At 42.9% G+C, this 23,208-nt stretch overlaps 1 protein-coding gene across 3 annotated transcripts in view; it reads right to left on the reverse strand.

Annotated features, from left to right (window-relative positions):
- Window positions 1–22,439, reverse strand: part of WDR33 (WD repeat domain 33) — a 127,071-nt gene extending 104,632 nt beyond the window's left edge. For 2 of the 3 annotated variants that reach the window (XM_011980493.1, XM_011980495.1), the window contains exon 1: window positions 22,266–22,439. The gene's annotated coding sequence lies outside the window, so the exon portion shown is untranslated. Of the gene's footprint in view, window positions 1–22,003; window positions 22,207–22,265 lie in introns of those variants that run through there. The other variant, XM_011980494.1, reaches the window with a different exon arrangement.
- Window positions 22,440–23,208: the final 769 nt, after the last annotated feature.

Raw genomic sequence — 23,208 nt, forward strand, 5'->3', positions numbered from 1 at the left:
AGCAATCTTTTCACCTCAGCCTCCAGAACAGCTGGGACTACAGGCGCATGCCACCATGCCTGGCTAATTTTTTGTATTTTTAGTAGAGACAGGGTTTCGACAGGTTGCCCTGGCTGGTCTCCATCTCCTAGGCTCAAGAGATACTCCTGCCTCAGCCTCCCAAAGTGATGGGATTACAGGCATGAGCCACCACACTTGGCCTGTAAAAATGATCATGAAAGTATACCAGAATTTGTCAAACACTTACTCTCCATCTAAAGAGATGATCATATGGCTTTCCTTAGTCTATTAATAGACTAAATTACCCTGACTGATTTTCAAATTTTGAACCAGCCTTGTATTCCCAGAATAAACCTCATTGATCACAATGTATTATCCTTTTTATACTATATGTTGCTGGATTTGATTTACTAATATTTTGTTGTGACTTCTGAATCTATGTTCATGAGGGATACTGGTGTGGCTTTCTTTTCTTGTAATATCTGTATCTGGTTTTATATCAAGCCTCATAAAATGATTTGAGAGGTATGTCTTCTAATATTTCCTGGATGAGAGTACGCAGAATTGATATTATTCTTAAATATTTGGTAGAAGTGGCCGGTGAAACCATCTCAAACTCAACTTTCCTTTGGAAGATTTTTAACTATAAATTCAATTCATTAAGCTATAAATTCAATTTTATTTTATTTTTGAAACCAGGTCTCACTCCATTGCCCAGGCTACAGGGCACGGCCAGAGGACCACAGTTCACTGCAGCCTCAAACTCCTGAGCTCAAGTGATCCTCCTGTCTCAGCCTCCCAAGTAGCTGGGACAATAAACACATGACCCACATCCAGCGTGAATTCGATTTCTTTAATAGATATAGGACTATTCAAGTTATATATTTCTTCTTGAGTGAGTTTTTGTAGTTTGTGTCTTTGAAGGAGTTTATCAATTTCTCCTAAGTCATCAAATTTGGGGGCACAGAATTGTTCATGATATTCCCTCATTATCATTTTAATATCTGTAAGATCTGTAGTAATATTCCCCCCCTTTCACTCCTGATATTGTTTACTTAGGCCCCCTCCTTAACCTCTCCCCATCTCTCTCTCTCTGAACAGTCTGTCATTCTTTCAAGTCAAAACTGGGCTCCTTGGAAAAAGTAAATAGTACAATTATGTAAGTGCTTTCTCTCAAGAAAATTGCCCTACTTCTATAAATAGCAAAAGTGCTTTATCCATACTCTCTTTTTTTCCCCCCCAAGCAACAGGGTCTCACTCTGTCACCCAGGCTGTAAGGCAGTGGCACAATCATACCTCACTGCAACCTGAAACTCCTGGGCTCAAGCAATCCTCCCCCCTTGGCCTCCCAAAGTACTGTGATTATAGACATGAGCCACCACAGCCAGCCCACGCTTCCCATTTCATCATGTTATATGTATTCGTGTGCTTGGCTGCCATAAAAATACCACAGACTGGGTGGCTTAAAAACCACAGAAATTTAGTTTTTCACAGTTCTGGAAGCTGGAAGTCCAAGATCAAGGTGCTAGCACAGCCAGGTCCAAGCGAGGACTCTCTTTCTGGCTTGATGGAAAGAGAAACAGCAAACTCTCTGGTGTTACTGCTATTAAAGGTACTATTCCCATCATGAGGGCCCCAACCTCACGACCTCAGCTAAACCTAGTGATGTCCCAGAGGCCTCATCTCCAAATGTCATCACAGTGGGGGTTACTACCTCAGCATATAAATATAAGGGAACACAACTCAATCCAAAACATCCTGTATTAGAAATCATATGCTCAAGAGGTGACATTAATGAAATTATATTGACCACTTCATCAATGACATTCTTAAGTGAAACTGTCTTTTTTCTTTTCAACTACCAGCATGAGGTAAAAGTAACGCACCTGCTACAGTTTGGTAGCACTGCCTTGAATGATGCTAAGGAGCTAGTAGTTTTACCCATTACTGCTTTATAACATAACTACAAGCATCAACAGTAAAAAGACCTGATAATGTCTTAGTATCTTAGTAGTGGTATGAAAAGTTCTGACCTCACTTTGAGAACTCAACATTGCCTTACAGAATTAAGTTCAACTAGCAATTTAAGCTATTCTTGGCAGGACAGGTGGCTCACGCCTATAATCCCAGCACTTTGAGAGGCTGAGGCAGGCAGATCACTTGAGGTCAGAAGTTCGAAACCAGCTTGGCCAACATGGTGAAACCCTGTCTCTACTAAAAATACAAAAATTAGATGGGCATGGTAGTGTGCAGTGTGTACCTGTAATCCCAGCTACTCAGGAGGCCAAGGCAGGAGAATCGCTTGAACCTGGGAGGCAGAGTCGGAGGCTGCAATGAGCCAAGACCGTGCAACTGCACTCCAGACTGGGCAAAAAAGAGTGAGACCCCGTCTCAAAAAGAAAAAAAAAAAAGGTATTATTACAAATAAATCACAAGAGATAGTAAAACTTGATCCACTCATAACCTTTCCAAATGTGATTATTAGGTAAATTAGCAAATTAGGCAAATGATCAAGCTATACATTTCACTTGATGACTCCGTATCTCAAGAGAAAATATAAAGTTCCATGGGGTCTAAAAAGGAAAAACTGAAAACTACCTTGATTAGAGTACCTGGGTTGTGATGAAACAAACAAAACAGGCCAGTGGTATACTATAAGCATACTCAGAGATAAATCAGAAACATTACCACTCATTGCCTCCGGGGAAAACAAATTAGATGAGTCAGCATAAAAGTGAGGAGAAATTTCAGGTGTACCTTTTGAATCTCATACATGTATGTGTATCCACTATCCCCCAAGATAAATTAAAATTTATTTCACAGATAATATCTAATTATTTGGTACATCAAAAACTCAATTTAGGGCCTGGCACAGTGGCTCACGCCTGTAATCCCAGCACCGTGGGAGGCCGAAGCAGGTGGATCATCTGAGGTTAAACCCAGCCTGGCCAGCATGGTGAAACCCTGTCTCTACTAAAAATATAAAAATTAGCCAGGCATGATGGCGGGTGCCTGCAATCCCACCTACTCGGGAGGCTGAGGCAGGAGAATTGCTTGAACCCGGGAGGTGGAGGTTGCAGTGAGCTGAGATCATACCACTGCACTCCAGCCTGGGCGACAGAGCAAGACTCTGTCTCAAGGAAAAAAAAAAACTCAATTTAGTCTAGGCAAGGTGGGTCAAGCCTGTAATCCCAGCACTTTGGGAGGCCAAGGCAGGAGGATCACTTGAGGCCAAGAGATCAAGACCACCCTGAGCAACATACTGAGACCTTATCTCTACAAAAATAAAACAAATTTGCCGGACGTGGTGGCAGACACTTGTGGTCCTACCTACTTGGAAGGCTGAGGAAGTAGAATCACCTGAATCCAAGTGTTAGAGGCTGCAGTGAGTTATGATCATGCCACTGTACTCCAGCCTGGGTGATACAGCAAGACCCTGTCTCAAAAAAAAACGAAAACAAAAGACTCAATTTAAAACTGTGAAATTTCACCATCTTACTCAACTTGAGAAATAGAGGCGAGAATTCAGTTTTAAGAAACTCTATTTTTCGGGCAGGCACAGTGGCTCACGCCTGTAATCCCAGAACTTTGGGAGGCCAAGGCAGGAGAACAGATTGAGCTCAGAAGTTTGAGACCAGCCTGGGCAACATGGTGAAACCCCGTCTCTATTAAAATACAAAAATTAGCCAGGCGTGGTGGCAGGCACCTGTAATCCCAGCTACTCGGGGGGCTGAGGCAGGAGAATCGCTTGAACCCGTGGGGCAGAGATTGCAGTGAGCCGAGATTGTATCATCGCACTCCAGCCTGGGGAACAAGAGTGAGATACTCAGGAGGCTGAGGCAGGAGAGTCGCTTGAACCCAGGAGGCAGAGGTTGCAGTGAGCCAAGATCACACCACTGCACTTCAGCCTGAGCAACAGAGCAAGGCTCCATCTCAAAAAAAAAAAAAAAGAAGAAGAAGAAAGAAAGAAACTATATTTTCCACTCTAGTATACAGTGTAGGTAAAATCTTTCCAAAACAATAAAGATCACAATGGATCTCCTTTCATGACTAAACAGTATTAACTTACAAAAGATAAAAATATAAATACAGTTGCTAGTTCTATGTTAGATTAAGTTTTCACCCAAAAATCTAGGATAGTTTTAGTTGGAAGCTCTGTAAAAGCTAAATACAGCATTTATGCCATATGTTATAGGTCCATCCAAATGGAGAATTCAGCCCAGTATAATATTTGTAGACCATTTTTAAAAAATAAGTAAATAAAGCCCATCTAGTATTAATCTTGAGTATATTTGACTCAAAATCAATTTTAAATGAGAAGTACAACTGCTAAGAGGACCTTTCATAAGTCCTTTCATAAGTGCTTAAGAAATACTTTCATGGCCGCGCATGGTGGCTGGCTCACGCCTGTAATCCTAGCACTTTGGGAAGCTGAGGCAGGTGAATCACCTGAAGTCAGGAGTTCAAGACCAGCCTGACCAACATGGCGAAACCCTGTCTCTACTAAAAATACAAAAAATTAGCTGGGTGTGGTGGCAGGTGCCTGTAATCCCAGCTACTCAGGAGGCTGAGGCAGAAGAATCGCTTGAACCCAGGAAGCGGAGGTTGTTGAGTCGCCAAGATCACTCCAGCGTGCGTGATAGAGTGAGACTCCGTCTCAAAAAAAAGAAATACTTTCAAGCTGGGTGTGGTGGTGTGCACCCGTAATCCTAGCTACTGGGAGGCTGAGGCAGGAGGATCACTTGAGCCCAGTGGTTCAAGTCCTAAGCAACATAAGACCCTGGTGTCAAAACATAAAAATAAAATACTTTCTATTCCTAAACTGCATGCTACTAATATCTGTAGGTTGATGGTGAACATGGAATCAGTACAAGGGAAGTAAGTTATGAAGCAATAACTTTTTTTTTTTTTTTGAGAGGGAGTCTCACTCTGATGCCCAGGCTAGAGTGCAATGGTGCGATCTCGGCTCACTGCAACCTCCGCCTCTCGGGTTCAAGCAATTCTCCTGCCTCAGCCTCCCGAGTAGCTGGGACTACAGGCGTGTGCCACCACGCCTATCTAATTTTTGTATTTTTAGTAAAGACAGGGTTTTACTATGTTGGCCAGGATGGTCTCAAACTCCTGCCCTCATGATCCGCCCACCTCAGCCTCCCAAAGTGCTGGGATTAGAGGCGTGAGCATCATGCCCTACCTGAAACAATGACTTTTAATGACGAAGGTCCTAATACCCTGATGGGTCCCAATCTCTAGAACACAGCTACACCTGTCAGGCAGGCAGAATTACATTTTTTTAGTCCATAACAATGGACCAATTAGTTAAATTTGCAGACTTACATACTCCAGTTTAAAGAAAACACAGAGAAAAAAAGTTACCAAACCATAGGATACACAAACATACAAGAAATTCTAAAAGCTAACAGCCTAAGCAACATAGCAAAACCTCCTCTCTATATTAAAAAAAATACCAAAATATTAGCCAGGCACGGTGGCATGTGCCTGTGGCCACAGCTACTCGGGAGGCTGAGATGTGCACAGGAGGTGCAGGTTGCAGCGAGCTGAGATGGAGCCACTGCACTCTAGCCTGGGCAACACAGCAAGCCTTTGTCTCAAAAAAAAAAAAAAGATAACTGTCTTGAAACCTCCAGAAGTTAATGCAAGAAGGAGAAAACGGGGAGGGGAGAGCTATTCTAGGTAAGACTAAAAGATAAAAGCAACCTTGATGGAATCTTGGTTCTTTTTTTTTTAAAAAAAAAGTAGCCTAAGATATTTTGGGGCAATTAGGTAAACTTGGTATACAGAATAGATTTACCTAGGTAAATCAGGTAAATAGAACAGGCATCAATATTAGGTGATTATTGTTTTTTGTTTTTTGTTTTTTTTTTGAGACGGTCTTGCTCTGTCACCTAGACCGGAGTGCAGTGGCACCATCATAGCTCACTGTAACCTCGACCTCCTGGGCTCAAGCGATCCTCCCACCTCAGCCTCCTGAGTAGCTGGGACTATACAGCATGTGTCACCACATCTGGCTAATTTTTGTACATTTCTTTTAGAGACAGGGTTTCAATATGCTGCCCAGGCTAGTCTCAAGCTCCTGGCCTCAAGGGATCTGCCCGACTCAGTCTCCCAAAATGCTGCGATTACAGGCATAAACCACCACACCCGGCTGTTAATTTTCTCATGTGTGAGAGACAGCACTATTGTGGTTAAGGAAAATCTCTACTGCAGCCGAGCACAGTGGCTCACGCCTATAATCCCAGCACTTTGGGAGACCAAGGTAGGTCCCATCACTTGAGCTCAGGAGTTCAAGTTCAAGCCCAGGCTGAGCAACAAAATGAGACCCTGTCTCTACAAAAAAAAAAAAAAAAAATTCATTTCTTGGGCTCTTTCCCAGCATACGTACACACACTCTCTCTCTCATTTCCTCTTTCCTGTTTCAATTTTAGTTTTCTTCATTACATGCTTTTTTATTCCATTTTATTCACCAGTTTTATTCCCACCTTTAATGTACACTATCTTCATGCTCTTTGTATACCACCTTCAGGGAAAACAATCTACATTAATGTCTTTGTATTTTTGTCTCCTAAATGACTAGGTTCAGGGAAAAAATTTCAGTACACATTTTGGTTGTTTGAATTTTGAATTAAAAAGCATACTTCTTATATCCTTGGAGTTAACAACAAAAAATAATTTAACCAGAAAAACTGTCTGTTTCCCCAAGATCAAACTATAATCAATCCTCATTAGTCCCAGATTCTGTATTTGTGAATTTACCTACTTGCTAAAACTGACCTGTAGCCCCAAAACCAATACTCACAGTGCACCGCTAGTCATTCCACCACACAAAGCACATGAATGTCCACGAATGATCACCATGGCAGGAAAAATTCCCATCTGCTCAGAGCGCAAGTTACCACCCCAGGTCAAACAAGGCAACACTCTATCTTCTTACATCAGCTCTCACACTCCAAACAACTGTCTTTTTCCCACTCTATCCAGTGTTGCATTTTTCACATGTTTGTACTTTTTGTTGGCAATTTCACTATTTCAACTGGTCCCCCAGGTAGTGCTAAAGTGCTGTCTAGTATTCCCAAGTGCAAGAAGGCTGATGTGCAGTAAGCCCCGATCACGCCACTCTAGTCCAGCCCCTATTAATATTAATCACAATTTGAGTGACTGATATATATGAGGGAGGCACTGAGCTACACATTTGGTATATACAAATATGTTTATATACACGTGTATGTATATGAACACACATTTAAAATCTGCCAAGAAAAGTTCTGTCAATTCCCATGATTATCTGGCAGATTTAAAGGCTAAAAATTGTTACTAGAATTAAAGCAGAAAAAGGCCCTAGTTGGTAAATCAGTTTTGAACAAAGATATGACAACTCTTGCAAATCACAAAATAATTAATGTAACCAGTTGATTCCTGATGATTTTCCTATTTTAGACCTTTTAGCTACACAATATAACTGATAAACATTAGCTCTCTCTCAAAGACATTAAATCAGGCCAGGCGCAGCGGCTCATGTCTGTAAATCCCAGCACTTCGGGAGACTGAGGCAGGCAGATCATGAAGTCAGAAGTTCGATACCAGCCTGACCAACATGGTGAAACCTCATCTCTACTAAAAATAAAAAAATTAGCTGGGTGTGGTGGCATGCGCCTGTAATCCCAGCTACTCAGCAGGCTGAGGCAGGAGAATCACTTGAACCCGGGAGGCGGAGGTTGCAGTCAGTCAAGATTACATCACTGCACTCCACCCTGGGCGACAGAGCGAGACTACGTCACCAAAAAAAAAGACATTAAACCAAAAAACCCTTCCAAGCTATATTATGAAATGTTTTAGTGGCTTTTTTTGTAAAAGTGGGAACACTAAACTGCTATTCAGGTGACCTGAATTCTGCCACTAACAATGTAACTATGAAATTTAATCTCTCTAGTGTTGTTTGCTTATCTTCAAATTAAAGGGTCTAGATTTGATGATCTCTAGAGGCAAAATAATTTCATACTTTCAAGATTACAAGCCAGGCATGGTGACTCAAGCCTGTAATCCCAACACTTTGGGAGGCTGAGGCAGGTGGGTCACCTGAGCTCAGGAGTTCGAGACCAGTCTGGGCAATATGACAAAACCCTGTCTCTACCAAAAACACAAAAACTTAGCCAGGCATGGTGGTACACAGCTGTGGGTCCTAGCTACTCAGGTGGCTGAAGCAGGAGGATTGTTTGAGCCCAGGAAGTCGAGGTTCCAGTAAGCGGAGATCACACCACTGCACTTCAACCTGGGTTACAGAGTGAGAACCCATCTCAAAAGATTACATAGAAAGCAGGCAAGAAATTTCCAAAATTCCTTTCTTAAACCTGGCTTAACAAATGAATTTAAAAGCATTTAACAAAATAGGAAAAGACAATCATTCCCAAAGGGACAATCCTAAAGAGCTGGTTGGCCCTGAATATTTCAAATCTGTCAACAGCAAGATAAACTGATAAGCTCAAGCTTTTAAGAGCCTCTTGATTTCAGAACTGTGGTTCTCAGGTTCTAGTTCTACTATCGACACTGACCTAAGAGCCTAATCAGTTAACTAGTTCCTCAGTATATTTGGAATTTATGATGCCTTTCAATTACCTTAAGACACATACCATCTTAACAGTTTGATATTTCCCTCCAAACAAGTCAGTATGGATTTCAGAAAAACTAGTGGTTATTAGGGATATGAACTGAAAGTTAAACAAATATCTTAAAAAGTTGTGAAAAAAAATTCACCAATGAAACCTGTCCTTCATTAATTTTTACTTGACTCTCCCTTTACTCAGTAAAATTTAATAGTTATTGAAAACTGTTTTTAATAGAGCCAAAACTAAAGCTTATAGCTTTCTTTTTTTTTTTTTTTTTTTAAAGCCAGTCAAATTTAGCAGTTGGGGGTTGTATATTAACTTTAGTGACACCAATGTTAATAAGTTCTGATAATACACTACCATCAGACCAGCCAAAAGCTTGTATCTTTCTAACCACAAGGTCAAACTCACTATAGCTGCTTTCTAATAAAAAAGTCAAACTCATATTCATAATTATACCAATGGACGAGAATCTACATTCTCTAACGAGAAAAATCAATTTCTTAACCAACTGCCAACTGCATTAAATACAGAGAATACATTCATGACCCTGGGTTAGGTGAAATTGCCTTAGATATGATACCAATGCACAATAAACAAAAGAAAAAGTAGGTAAATTGGACGTAATCAAAATTAGAAACTTCTTTGCTTCAATAACACCATAAAAAAATCAAAACATTGTCTTCCTACACATGACTTGGGGAAAAAAGTTAAAAAAAGGAAAACAAACCCACAAAAAGACAAGAAATTTCTGCAAATCATGTATCTGATGAGACTTGCATCCAGAATATACAAAGAACTCTTAAAACTCAATAATAACAAGAAATAACCCAATTTCTTAAATGAGCAAAGAATGTGAATAGTTATTTCTCCAAAGAAGATACACAGGCTGGGCACAGTGGCTCATGCCTGTAATCCCAGCACTTTGGGAGGCCAAGGCAGGTGGATCACTTGGGGTCAGGAGTTTAAGACCAGCCTGGCCAACATGGTGAAACCCCATCTCTACTAAAAACACAAAAATTAGCCGGGCGTGGTGGCGGGCATCTGTAATCCCAGCTACTCAGGAGGCTGAGGCAGGACAACTGCTTGAACCCGGGAGCCAGAGGTTGCAGTGAGATTGCACTACTGCACTCCAGCCTGTGCAACAGAGTCAGACTCTGTTTCAAAAAAAAAAAAAAGGAAGATATACAAATGACAATATGCACAGGAAAAGATGTTCAGCCTCGATAGAAAAATGCAAAACAAAACCACAATGAGCACCAGGAACAGTGGTTCCAGCTACTTGAATCACCTCCTGCTGGAGTTCAGGCAGGAGGATTGCTTGAGCCCAAGAGTTCGAGGCTGCAGTGCTCTGCGATCGCACCTGAACTCCTGCCTGGACAACAGAGTGAGACCCCATCTCTAAACTATATAAAGAAATGAATACCACAATGAGATAACACTTCACATCCACTGGGATGGCTATGGTCCAAAAGAGGGAAAATAAGAAGTGTTAGTGAGAATGTGGAGAAACAGTAACCCTCATAACAAGTCCGTCTGGATTACAAAAGAATAGTGGTTGTTAGGCATAAAATAAACTGAAAGTTAGGTGGGAAAATAGTCAAGAATTTCCTCAAATGTTAAATGTCGAAATACCACGTGACCCAGCAATTCTACTCCTAGGTAAATCCCCAAGGGAACTGAAAGCATTATGTCCACACAAATATTTGTACACGAATGTTTACAGCAGTGTTACTCATAATAATCAAAAAGTAAAAACAATCCTAATGTCCATCAACTGAGATGGGAATCATAAAAATTACAGCTTCTGATCCTAAATCACTGTCAACACTTGACAAAAATAATCTTTTTCCTTGAAAACAAGAAGCAAGGCTGGGCGCTGTGGCTCACGCCTGCAATCCCAGCACTTTGGGAGGCCGAGACAGGCGGATCATGAGGTCAGGAGACGGAGATCATCCTGGCTAACATGGTGAAACCTCGTCTTTACTAAAAAATTTCAAAAACATTAGCCAGGCATGGTGGAGGGTGCCTGTAGTCCCAGCTACTCGGGAGGAGAATGGCATGAACCCGGGAGGAGGAGCTTGCAATGAGCCGAGATCGCGACACTGCACTCCAGCCTGGGCAACAGAGTGAGACTCCCATCTCAAAAAAAAAAAAAAAAACAAGCAGCAAAAAAATTCCAATGTTATGAAGGAATTGTAGAGGGAAAAAAACAAAAAATAATAATAAAACCATATAAAACCATAGACCTTACAAAGTCTATTTCTGTAAACTGTACTTGGCCCTGAGTTTTGTTTAAATCTATTCCTGTACATGAAACTGAAACTTTGTTAAAGCTATTTAAGACAGAAATCTCCTTCCTCTTACGAAAAATAATTGTGTACACAGTATTTCCACAATCAACTGGTTAAAGCTCTTTACTAAAACTTTTAATAGTCTAACTTCTGAAACTCAATGATAGCTATAGTGATGGAATATTACTATTACTGGGTTGTAAAACTTTAGGATGGGCATGGTGGCTCATTGTAATCTCAGCACTTCGGGAGGCCGAGGTGGGAAGACTTAGCCCAGGAGTTTGAGACTAGTCAGGACAGACAACATAGTGAGACCCTGTCTCTAGGAAAAAAATAAAATAAAAAAGAAAAGAAAAACAAAATTAGCCAGGCATGGTAACACATACCTTTTCTCCCAGCTGCTCGGGAGGCTAAGGTGGGAGGACTGCTTGAGCCCGGGAGGTTAAGGCACAGTGAGTTATGATTATACCACTGTACTCCAGCAGGGGAGACAGAGGGAAACCTTGTCTCAGAGGAAAAAAAAAACACACACACAGAGAATATAATAACTGTTGGTGAGAATATGAAGAAACTGGAACCATTGTGTACTGACTGTAAAATGGCCTGTAGTGCCAGCTACTCGGGAGGCTGAGGCAGGATAATTGCTTGAACCCAGAAGGCAGAGGCTGCAGTGGGCTGAGATCGTGCCACAGCACTCCTGCCTGGGCGACAAAGTGAGACTCAATCTCAAAAAAAAAAATGGTTAAGGCTGGCCAGGCACAGTGGCTCACACCTGTAAACCCAGCACTTTGGGAGGCTGAGGCGGGTGGATCACCTAAGGTCAGGAGTTCAAGACCAGCCTGGCCAACATATTGTGAAACCCTGTCTCTAATAAAAAATTACAAAAATTATCTGAGCATGGTGGCGCACGCCTGTAGTCCCAGCTACTTGGGAAGCTGAGACAGGAGAATTGTTTGAACTTGGGAGGTGGAGGTTGTAGTGCACCAAGATCCCACCACTGCATGCCAGCCTGAGCGAGAGCAAGACTCTGTCTCAAAGAGAAAAAAAAAAAAAAAAAAAAAGGGTTAAGGCCAAGCACGGTGGCTCCTGCCTGTAATTCCAGCACTTTGGGAGGCACAGGCAGGCAGATCACTTGAGGTCAGGAATTCAAGACCACCCTGGCCAACAGGGTGAAACTCCATCTCTACTAAAAATACAAAAATTAGCCAGGTGTGGAGGCATGCACCTGTAGTCCCAGCTACTCAAGAGGCTGAGGCAGGAGAATGGCTTGAACCAGGAGCAAGCTGAGATCACGCCACTGCACTCCAGCCTGGAGGAGAGAGCAAGACTCCAACTCAAAAAAAAAAAAGACGGTAACATTTTGCTTGTATTTATCACAATTTATATATATAAAAAAAAATCAAGTGTCACAAGCATATACAGCATGCCAACTTTCTTCTAAGAATGTGAAAATAAGAATACACACAGTAAAAACAGGAGTGAACTCCACAGCTCAGAGACAGAAGCAAGACTTAACTACTTTTTGTTCAGCCTCTGTCTCCCAGGTGCAAGCAATTCTCCTGCCTCATCCTTCAGAGTAGCTGGGATTACAGGCATGTGCCACCACGCCTGGCTAATTTTTGTATTTTTAGTAGAGATGGGGTTTCACCATGTTGGCCAGGCTGGTCTCGAACTCCTGACCCCAGGTGATCTACTCCCCCCTCCCCCCCCGGCTTCCCAAAGTGCTGGGATTACAGATGTGAGCCACCATGCCCAGCTAGTACTTTTTCAATATAGTATTTAATTTTATTCCTTCTGGGTTACAGGTGCCTAAAAAAAATTTTTCAGTAAATTTTAAACCACGTAAATAACATATTAAAAAGACTAAATTATGGCTGGGTACAGTGGCCCATGCCTTGTAATCCTAGTATTTTGGGAGGCTGAGGAGGGAGGATCCGATGACCCCAGGAGTTTGAGCCCAGACTGGGCAACATGGCAAAACCCAGACTACACCAAAAAATACAAAAAATTAGCCAGGCATGGTGGTGCGCACTTGTAGTTCCAGCTACTTGGGAGGCTGATTTAGGAGGATCACCTAAACCTGGGAGGTTGAGGCTACAGGGAGCCAAAACTGCAAGCACTACACTCCAGCCTGGGTAAGAGATTGAGATCTTGTCTCAAAAACAAACAAACAAAAAAACTAAAGAGGAAGAAAAAGCAAACTCTAACAATGAATACAAACAAAAACTGTTAAATTTGATAATCAAAATAAACAAATTCAACAAACAAGCAGAAAAATGTTATTTCAAGTAACTTTTGAACACAGTTCATCTTTAATGCAGTATACTCTAAGGAAAAAAAAGGACTGAAAAAAACTGCACTTGGTAGGGTTATTGCTAGCAAAATACTGGCATCATAAATCTGAATCTGTTTTCTGTGTAGGAAATGCCAATAATGTTAATTTGGATTAGGAATTTAAAAAACCAGTGTAGGTCAGGCACAGTGGCTCACATCTGTAATTCCAACACTTTGGGAGGCCAAAGTGAGTGGATCACTTAAGGCCAGGAGTTCGAGACCAGCTTTGCCAACATGGTAAAACCCCATCTCTACTAAAAATATAAAAATTAGCCAGACGCCTGTAATCCTAGCTGCTCGGAAGGCTGAGGCACAAGAATTGCTTAAACCCAGGAGGCAGAGGTTGCAATGAGCCGAGATGGCACAACTGCACTCCGGCCTGGCTGACAGAGGGAGACCGTCTCAAAAAATAAATAAAATAAAATACCAATGTAAATTGATGATTTTTAAAATCATGTTTTCTAGCTCTGTCCACTGAAAAGGACCTACAATCAAATGCATACACCACCAAGTATCCAAATCCCTGTTTATAAATAATATTTTCTACCAAAAGAAGTGGGGTTCCTTGGAGAAATGGGAAGATACAAAAGGAAAGGAAAAGACAAAAAGAATTTGGGTTATTGTTTTGCCAAAAAAGCAAAGGAGCCCTCAAATTAACTGGGGTTAGTCCCAGGTGCTTGGGAGACTGAACTGGGAGAATCACTTAAGCCCAGGAGTTCCAGGCTGCAGGCAGCTATGATCTTGCCACTGCACTCCAGCTCAGGCAAGCAAGTGAGACCCTGTCTCAAAAAACAAAACAAAACAAAACAAAACAAAAGACCAAAGGCAACAAGGGCCAAAAACCTGGTCCCGCTTAAAGACTAAAGAGATAAGAAATATCTGGATTGGATACTGGATTAGAGAAAGAAATATTCTGTGAGATGTTACTGAGACAACTAGAGAAATCTGAGTATGAATTTTTGATACTATATTAAATGTTCAATGTCCAGAATTAGTTAATATTGTGGGTATTTAATAAATTTGTTCTTGGGGGGAAGTGCATATCTGTGAATAACACTAAATGGCTCAGAAAATAATACATGAGGGGCTGGGAGGCAGGGAGGGAGGGAGGAATAAAGCAAAGGTGACAAAATATTAAAAATGGGTGAATCAGAATTAAAAGTACATAGGAGTTCTTTGAACTATTCTTCCAACTCTTTTGTTCAAATTTATTTCAAAATTTAAACGTTTAAACACGGAAGGGGGAAAGCAGAAGAAGCTCTTTATTACAGAAAACAGTTAATGAATGTAAACAAATAACAAAATTGGAAAACTCCCAATAAATGACTCAGTTAATAATCATCAATCATTAGGTGAAAAGTATTTTGAGAAGTGAGGTACTCCCATGATGCTAAAGTTATCACCCCACAGATCAAGTATAACTGCAAAGGCAAAAATATACCTCTGATGAAGAAATCCAATGGACACATTAACCAAGTAACTCTGGCATTGTAAATGAGGCAAGCTAACATCTGGCAGTCGCTACCACCTTACTGAGGGATCATAGCTAGAAGTATATCCTCACAATATAAATCACATATCATCACCTGTGAAGTTTTTCTTTCTTTTTTTCGAGACAGGGTTCTCTTGTCACCTAGGCTGGAGTACAGCAGCAGGATGTCGGCTCACTGCAACCTTCACCTCTCTGGCTCAAGCAATCCTCCTGTCTCAGCCTCCCAAGTAGCTGGGACTACAGGCGAAGGCCACCAAACCTGGCATATTTTTCTTTTTTCTTTTTTTTAAAGTACAGACGCTGGGTGCGGTGGCTCACACCCGTAATCCCAGCACTTTGGGAGGCCGAGGAGGGCAGATCATGAGGTCAGGAGATCGAGACCATCCTGGCTAACACGGTGAAACCCCATCTCTACTAAAAGTACAAAAAATTAGCCAGGCGTGGTGACAGGCGCCTGTAGTCCCAGCTACTCGGGAGGCTGAGGCAGGAGAATGGCGTGAACCTGGGAGGCGGGGCTTGCAGTAAGCTAAGATTGGGCCACTGCACTCCAGCCTGGGCAACAGAGCGAGACTCCGTCTCAGAAATAAATAAAGAAAGAAATAAATAAAATTAAAGTACAGACAGGGTTTTGCCAAATTGTCCAGGCTGGTCTTGAACTCCCGGGCTCTAGCAATCCATCTGCCTCAGCCTCTCAAAGTGCTGGGATTACAGGCGCGAGCCACTGCACCTGGCCTCTATGAAGTATTTTCGCCAAAAATATTTGACCCAAATTTAGTCAAATCTCTCTAAATCTAACTTCCAGATTACAGGAAATAAAAGGAATAGAGAAACAATAAGAATTGAGAAACAAAATACATGACATTTTAAGCATACAATAAGAAATTCCAAAATATGGAACATTCTTTAAAAAGATGAGGCTAGCCGTTTGTGGTGACAGAGTTGGGAAGGGGCAGCAGGTGCCAGGTCCGGCCTCAAAGGTGGCAAGAAGAACCCCTTGAAACTGCCCAAAAAGCAGGCCAAGGAGATGAATAAGGCTTTCAAGCAGAAACAAGACAAGGAACAGAAGAAACACAAGGAGCTAAAAGCAAAAGCCTCTGGGGAGGGGCTCCAGTCACAGGTGGAATTTAAAAATCTGGCAGAAAGTAAGCTGTGCCTTGTGCCTGAAGCGATGGTGACCCTTGATTTCATTCGTATTTAAACATCTGTATTCCCTGCCATATCATCTTTTGCCACCTATAGCTGGAATGAAGTGTCGTCTTGAAGCTATTGCACATTTAAGAATAAACTTGTTTAAAAAAAAAAAAAAGGCAAGTGTGTTGACTCACACCTGTAATCCTAGCACTTTGGGAGGTCAAGGCGGGCAGACTGCTTGAGCTGGGAGGTTGACGCTGCTGTGAGCCGTGATTGTGCCACTGCACTCCAACCTGGATGACAGGGTTAAGACCCTGTCTCAAATAAAATTTTAAAATTTTAAATAAAAAATATGAATAAATTAAAATGCTTACAGTGGTTCATCATCTCTTTAGTTTTTTTTTGTTTTGTTTTGTTTGTTTGTTTTTTTAAGACAGTCTCGCTCTGTTGCCCAGGCTGCAGTGCAATGGCACAATTTCAGCTCACTGCAACCTTCACCTCCTGGGTTCACACTATTCTCATGCCTCAGTCTCCTGAGTAGCTGGGACTACAGGCATGCGCAACCACACCCGGCTAATTTTCGCATTTTTAGTAGAGACGACGTTTCACAATGTTGGCCAGGCTACTCTCAAACTCCTGACCTCAGGTGATCTGCCTGCCTCAGCCTCCCAAGTGCTGGCATTACAGGCGTGAGCCACTGCGCCAGGTCTCTAGTTGTTTTCACTCAGCCATTCCTACCTTAGCTGTGAATTTAAAGTAAAACCAGCCCAGAATCTTGCCAGAGACTGCCCTTTGGTCTTTGTTCTACCATAAACTCTGTATAACATAGAATTAAATCAACTCTTCAACAACTGTGGGACAGAGCAAAAAATATGTATATATATAATTACACCAACTCATTTGGGGAAAAAAAAAAAAGATGATCCTAAAGATTTCATGCTAATTGCCTTAGGTATGATAACCATTTTACATGTTTTTAGCTGGAGACTGGCTTGAAATAAAAATGTACAAAAGTGCAGGAAAAAGCATTATTTCAAAGAGATGCATCCTGAGATATTAAGGGGAGAAGCAGTGTATCTGCAATTTAATTTCAAATCATTCAAGAAAGGGAGGATACAGAGTTAAAGCAAAATGGCTAAATGTTGGTTAACAGTCGAATCCAAACAGAAGGCATATGGGTGTTCACTGTATTATTCTTTCACCTTTTCTGCATGTTTGAAATTTTTTTTTTTGAGATGGTGTTTCACTCTTGTTGCCCAGGCTGGAGTGCAATGCGCAATCTCAGCTCACCGCAACCTCGGCTTCCAGGGTTGAAGCAATTCTCTTGCCTCAGCTTCCCAAGTAGCTGGGATTACAGGCATGTGCCACCACTCCCGGCTAAATTTTTTTGTATTTAGTAGGGATAGGGTTTCACCATGTTGGCCAGACTGGTCTTGAACTCCTGACTTCAGGTGATCCACCTGCCTCGGCCTCCCAAAGTGCTGGGATTACAGATGTAAGCCAACGCACCCAGCTTGAAATTTCTTAAAGTTGCAAAAAAGTTACCAGAATATTCCATATACCACAAGAGGAAAATTGCTCCTCAACCTACTCAGTTGAGCAGCAAACAGAGTAGAGAGCAGGTGCCTATAACAACAAACTGCCTAAAGCAGTTTTGCACATATCATCCCACTCAAGGATCTGCTAAAAATGGTAAGGCACAGAGGCAGGTACTAATGGGACACGAAGTAACAGAAGGCAGTCACACAGACACTAGACTAACTAAACAAGTTACGAATAAATGAGAGTCACTGAATACCTCATTAACTGGATTTAGCTGGATTTTGAGGAGTGAACAGAATAGGAATAGTGTGAAAGGAAGAATACAATCCAGGCGAAGAGTTAATAAGCAACAGCCAAAGATCAGAAATAAACCAAGTCTGTGTTGAAATATGGATTCCAGTAGAGTCATAAGCGGAATTGTTGTAGAAAATTCATTCTTCAATTTGCATAATGCCTAGGTTTTAGGAATACAAAAATATAAGGTACTATAGTATGTCTTCAACGTGCTCACAAAGAGCTGGCGGCAGTGGCTCATGACTATAATCTCAAGACTTTGAAAGGCTGAAGCACGAGGATCGCTTGAGTCCAGGAATTAAGAGGCTGCAGTGAGCCATGATCAAGCCACTGTATTCCAGCCTGGGTGACAAAGTGAGACCCTGTCTCAGAAAACAAACTAAAAACCAAAGTGCTCACAAAGTAGTGGAGAAGGTACAGCCAAAATACATTAAAGATATACACAAAATGCTTTAATAACAGAGAAAGGAGTGATTAATTTACCAGAGGAAAGAGATTGTCAGTAAATTTCAACAAAGATAGTTGAGTTACTGTTAAAAACTGAAAATGATGTCGCCAATTAAATTCATCACAGAAAGAAAAAAAATGTTAATATTTAAGGAATGCCTACTATATATGAGGCACTTTTTTACCTTTAGGTTTTATAGTTAACATTCTTATACAAAGAAACTGAAGCTTAGAGAGTTTAATTAACTGACACAATATAAAAAAGGTTGTTAATGGTGAGCCTGGCATTCAAATCTAGGGCCTTTTGCTGCTGAAACCCACGCATGCCCTTTCCAATACTACCTAGCTGTGGGAATTTATAAGCATGCAAATCATGACTATAAGGTACAACACAACTTTAGAAAGTCAGTCATTACCAGAAAATTCGTAAAATGTTTAAGGGCCAGGCAGGATGAGAGTAGCACTGCTCAGATTTTCCAATACGCTGAAGGGCTTCAGTCTCTACGACTAATGTAAATGGTTTGAAATGGGGAGATAAATGTTACCAAAGAAAAATCATTTTCAGCAGAGCTCAGTGGCTCACTTCTGTAATCCCAGCACTTTGGGAGGCCCAGGCAGGTGGATCACTTGAGGTCAGGAGTTTGGGACCAGCCTGGCCAACATGGTGAAACTCCGTCTCTACCAAAAAATACAAAAATTGGCCAGGTGCAGTGGCTCACGCCTGTAATCCCAGCACTTTGGGAGACAGAGGAGGGCGTATCACGAGGTCAAGAGATCCAGACCATCCAGGCCAACATGGTGAAACCCCGTCTCTACTAAAAATACAAAAAATTAGCTCGGCATGGTGGTTCGCGCCTGTAGTCCCAGCTATTCGGGAGGCTAAGGCAGAAGAATCGCCTGAACCCAGGAGACAGAGGTTGCAGTGAGCTGAGATCACACCACTGCACTCCAACCTGGCGACGGAGTGAGACTCTGTCACAGGAAAAAAATTAAAAAAAATTAGCCGGGCGTGGTAGCACATGCCTGTAGTCCCAGTTACTCAGGAGGCTGAGACAGGAGAATCCCTTGAAGCAGGCTGCTGTGAGCCAAGATCGCACCACTGTACCCAGCCTGGACGAAGGAGCGACTCAGTCTCAAAAAAAGAAAGAAAGAAAGAAAGAAAGAAAGAAAAATCATTTTCACACAGAAAAGCTTTGAACCTAAATCACTGCTAGAGACAAAATATTTTTAAGTATTAAAACTATGGTCAGTTGGTCGAGCGTGACGGCTCACTCCTGTAGTCCCAACACTAGTAGGCAGAGGCGGGTAGATCACTTGAGCCCAAAACTTTGGGCTTGCGACCAGTCCCTACAAAAAAATACAGATAAGGGGGGCATGTTGGCAGTGCCTGGTAGTCCCAGCCGCTAGGAGGCTGAGGTGTGAGAATTGCTTGAGCTAGGGAAGTCGGGATGTCAGTGAGCCGAGGTCGCGTCATAGCTCTCCAGCAAGAGTGATGGAGCTAGATCTTCCTTAAAAGCAAAACACACACACACAAAAAAACCTAGGGCAGGCAGCAAGCTTGTCACACATTGTAGCTTGTCACACACTGTAGCAACAGAGAAACTTTCACCATCCCAACAAAACAGTTAACATCTCTTACCAAGTTTCAACAGAAATAAAATTTTTGGAATAATGTACAGAAACCTAGTACAATCTGGAATCCATGCTTAACAACTTACCAGTTTATGACAAGTAAACATACTTTGATAATTTACAGGCTCCAACTAAATACTTTACCTAAAAACACTTGTAAAATTCCAAACTTGTTGCTAAACAACCTCAAAAGAATTACAGAAACATGGCCGGGCGCGGTGGCTCACGCCTGTAATCCCGCCACTTTGGGAGGCCGAGGCTGGCGGATCACGAGGTCAGGAGACCGAGACCATCCTGGCTAACACGGTGAAACCCCGTCTCTACTAAAAATACAAACAATTAGCTAGCTCGGCGCGGTGGCGGGCGCCTATAGTCCCAGCTACTCGGGAGGCTGAGGCAGGAGAATGGCGTGAACCCGGGAGGTGGAGCTTGCCGTGAGCTGAGATCGCGCCACTGCACTCTAGCCTGGGTGACAGAGCGAGACTCTTGTCTCAAAAAAAAAAAAAAAAAATTTACACAAATACATTTATAAGTGAAAAATTTTCACCAATATCTTCGTCGTAATCGTAAAGCTTTACTGTAACCTTACCATCCCATTCTGAAACATGAAGCAGTTCCTTCAGCCATAATCAAATAACATTCCCCCCGCAAAGTAAAGGCAAAAGTATATGAACTTATTATTTAGCAAAGAGAGCTCTGAATAAATACCTTAAGTGCTTAGTAAAAATATAATTAAAGCCTTATGTCAACATCAACATAAAACCGTGATGGCAAAATCTGTTTAGTATTTTTCCCCAACCAAAGAAAATTATCCAAGTTAAGTCATCAGATTCACAGATAAAGAATTTTGTCTAAAGCACTGTAATATATATAAGCCGAAATCTTTTTCTTTTTTTTTTTTTGAGACGGAGTCTTCCTCTGTCGCCCAGGCTGGAGTGCAATGGCGCGATCTTGGCTCACTGCAACCTCTGCCTCCCGGGTTCCAGCGATTCTCTTGCCTCAGCCTCCCGAGTAGCTGGGATTACAGGCACCCGCCACCACGCCCGGCTAATTTTTGTATTTTTAGTAGAGACGGGGTTCCGCCATGTTGGTCAGGCTGGTCTCGAACTCCTGACCTCAGGTGATCCGCCCACCTTGGCCTCCCAAAGTGGTGGGATTACAGGCGTGAGCCACCGCGCCCGGCCATAAGCCAACTTTCTACCAAAATTCTTCCCAGGAGTACAGGAAAGACAAGTTAAAATTTCTCCCCAAGTTTCAAGAAGATAGTCTAAATATGGAACTTCAAGTCTCAGCAAAAACTCAAATCTATACAATATTTTATCTTCTTCTGGTCAAGGAGACAAAAAACGCAAAAGTATCTTACAGTAATAAAAAATGGGTCAAATGCAATTAAGGCGAGGAAAAGAAAAATGCCCCAAGAGGTACAACTAGCATAACTGTCACTAAAAGGTTTGAATTAAGTAGGTTTACCACTGCACCACGTTCACAGGCTATATATGTACATATATACACACACACACACACATACACACACATATATATGTATATACAGCGTGCATCAGCTCTCCAGAGTAGTACTTCAAAAGTAAACTCCACGCTCCCCAGAGTTGCTCCTTTCAGTGCAGGAGTTTTGTTCATATTCTAATGTCTTCCAAAGCTCCTGAACAGTCAACTTAAGGTCATGTGTGTAGAAACTACTTTAAAACATTCTTGACAGGCTTTCTACGAGTAGCCCGTATTTTTCTGATTTGATTTAAATAGATCCAATTACGGAATTCCCTACCGACCTGCCGCCGCTGCCGCCCCCGCCTCCTCCTTACTCCGGAAGGGGCCACTAATCCCAAGGGTTACAACCAAGTACAAACATTCATTGTCATTTCTTTTAAGAGGGCATGCTAAGATCCTCACTACTTAGTTGCCGGAAGACAACTTAAAATTGGAAACAGGGATCTAGCACAAACCAAATAGAAATACAACTACTCCAAAAAAGCAGGGCTTTGCCTGTCAAGCTGTAGCCTCATCCTTATTATAAACACCGATTTCAAGCCACGATAACATCACGGCTAAGCCTTCAGCTGTTTCGCAGATTTCACGTTAACTTCCCAGGACCCTTTCAACCAACCACTTCAACTCGGCCCACCTCCTTCCACTCCCGCCCCAAACCTCAGTTAAAATGCATTTCCCTCCAAACTTCACGTCTTAACCGTGGCCTCACTTACGTCTTCTCGTCGCCACCGCTTCCAGTCAGGGCCTTAGTTCTACTATGCCCGCTTTTCCCAGTTGGCCTCCGGCCTCCAACCCCCTCCCATAAGGCTCAAACCTGCCTCGACGAGCCGCCCCGAGGTCGATCCTCCCAGTTCCTCCAACCTTTGCCCAGGCGCCCGTCCAGGCCCCCGAAGCACGCAACGGCCGAGCCTGAAAATGGCGGAGAGTGCCGCTGCCTGCTGCAGGCGAGCAGTCCCGTGTCGCCGCCGCACTCACCGTCTGGCTTTGAGCAGAGCTCCTAACGGCCAGCGAAGCGTTCGTCTTCAGAGCCGGGAATGTCTCTCCTGTCTGGTCTCCCCACTCCGATCCTCTCAATCCCGCTCCTCCAAAGGAGCAGCCGCCATCTTCCCCTCTGAGCCACAGAACGCACGCTCTGGGGTCATCACGCACCGGCGGACGGCGCTACGTCACGCGCGCCTGGGCCGCGGGCCTCCGTAAGGCTCGATCTGCGCATGTGCATAGGTGAGGGGCCGGGCCGCTAGACTCTGCGGAGCGCGTCCTTTGTTCCGGAGCGAGGAGGGCTGCGCTGCCTCCTGGATGGGGGAAGCGATTGCGTTTCGCAGGGCTGACTTTTTTTTTACAGTGTGACCTAACCTGGATGCTCTGAAAAACACTCCGTTTTCCAGTATGTGAAAGAGTATATTTGTACGGGGCCGGTGCGGCAGAGAGAGCGGGTCGTTGGACCGAGCCCACCGAGAGTGGATCTGTGGGAAGCCCCCGTGGGACCTTGCTGAGTCTGGTCACTCGTACAGCTGGTGGCAGCCCTGGCAGATCCCGGCACGCAGTCAGGCTCCACGTCTTACCCGATCTAGTTGTGCCTCTAGATTACGCCTCGTTTAAAGTCGAGCGACCAAGATAGAAAAACAGCCCCACGGTGCAACCACTTTGGAAAAACGCTGCAGTTTCTGCTAAAGCTGAGTGTACGCTTACCTTGTGACCCAGAAATTTCACTTCAAGAGGAATGAGAGTGCATACGTCCACCAAAGGCATGTGCAAGAATGTCCATAAGAGCCGGGCGCGGTGGCTCACGCCTGTAATCCCAGCACTTTGGGAGGCCGAGGCAGGTGGATCACCTGAGGTCGGGAGTTCAAGACCAGCCTGACCAACATGGAGAAACCCCGTCTCTACTAAAAATACAAAATTAGCCGGGGTGGTGGCG

The sequence above is a fragment of the Mandrillus leucophaeus genome, unplaced genomic scaffold (genome assembly GCF_000951045.1).
Source record: "Mandrillus leucophaeus isolate KB7577 unplaced genomic scaffold, Mleu.le_1.0 Scaffold213, whole genome shotgun sequence".
In the NCBI taxonomy this organism is placed as follows: Eukaryota; Metazoa; Chordata; class Mammalia; order Primates; family Cercopithecidae; genus Mandrillus; species Mandrillus leucophaeus.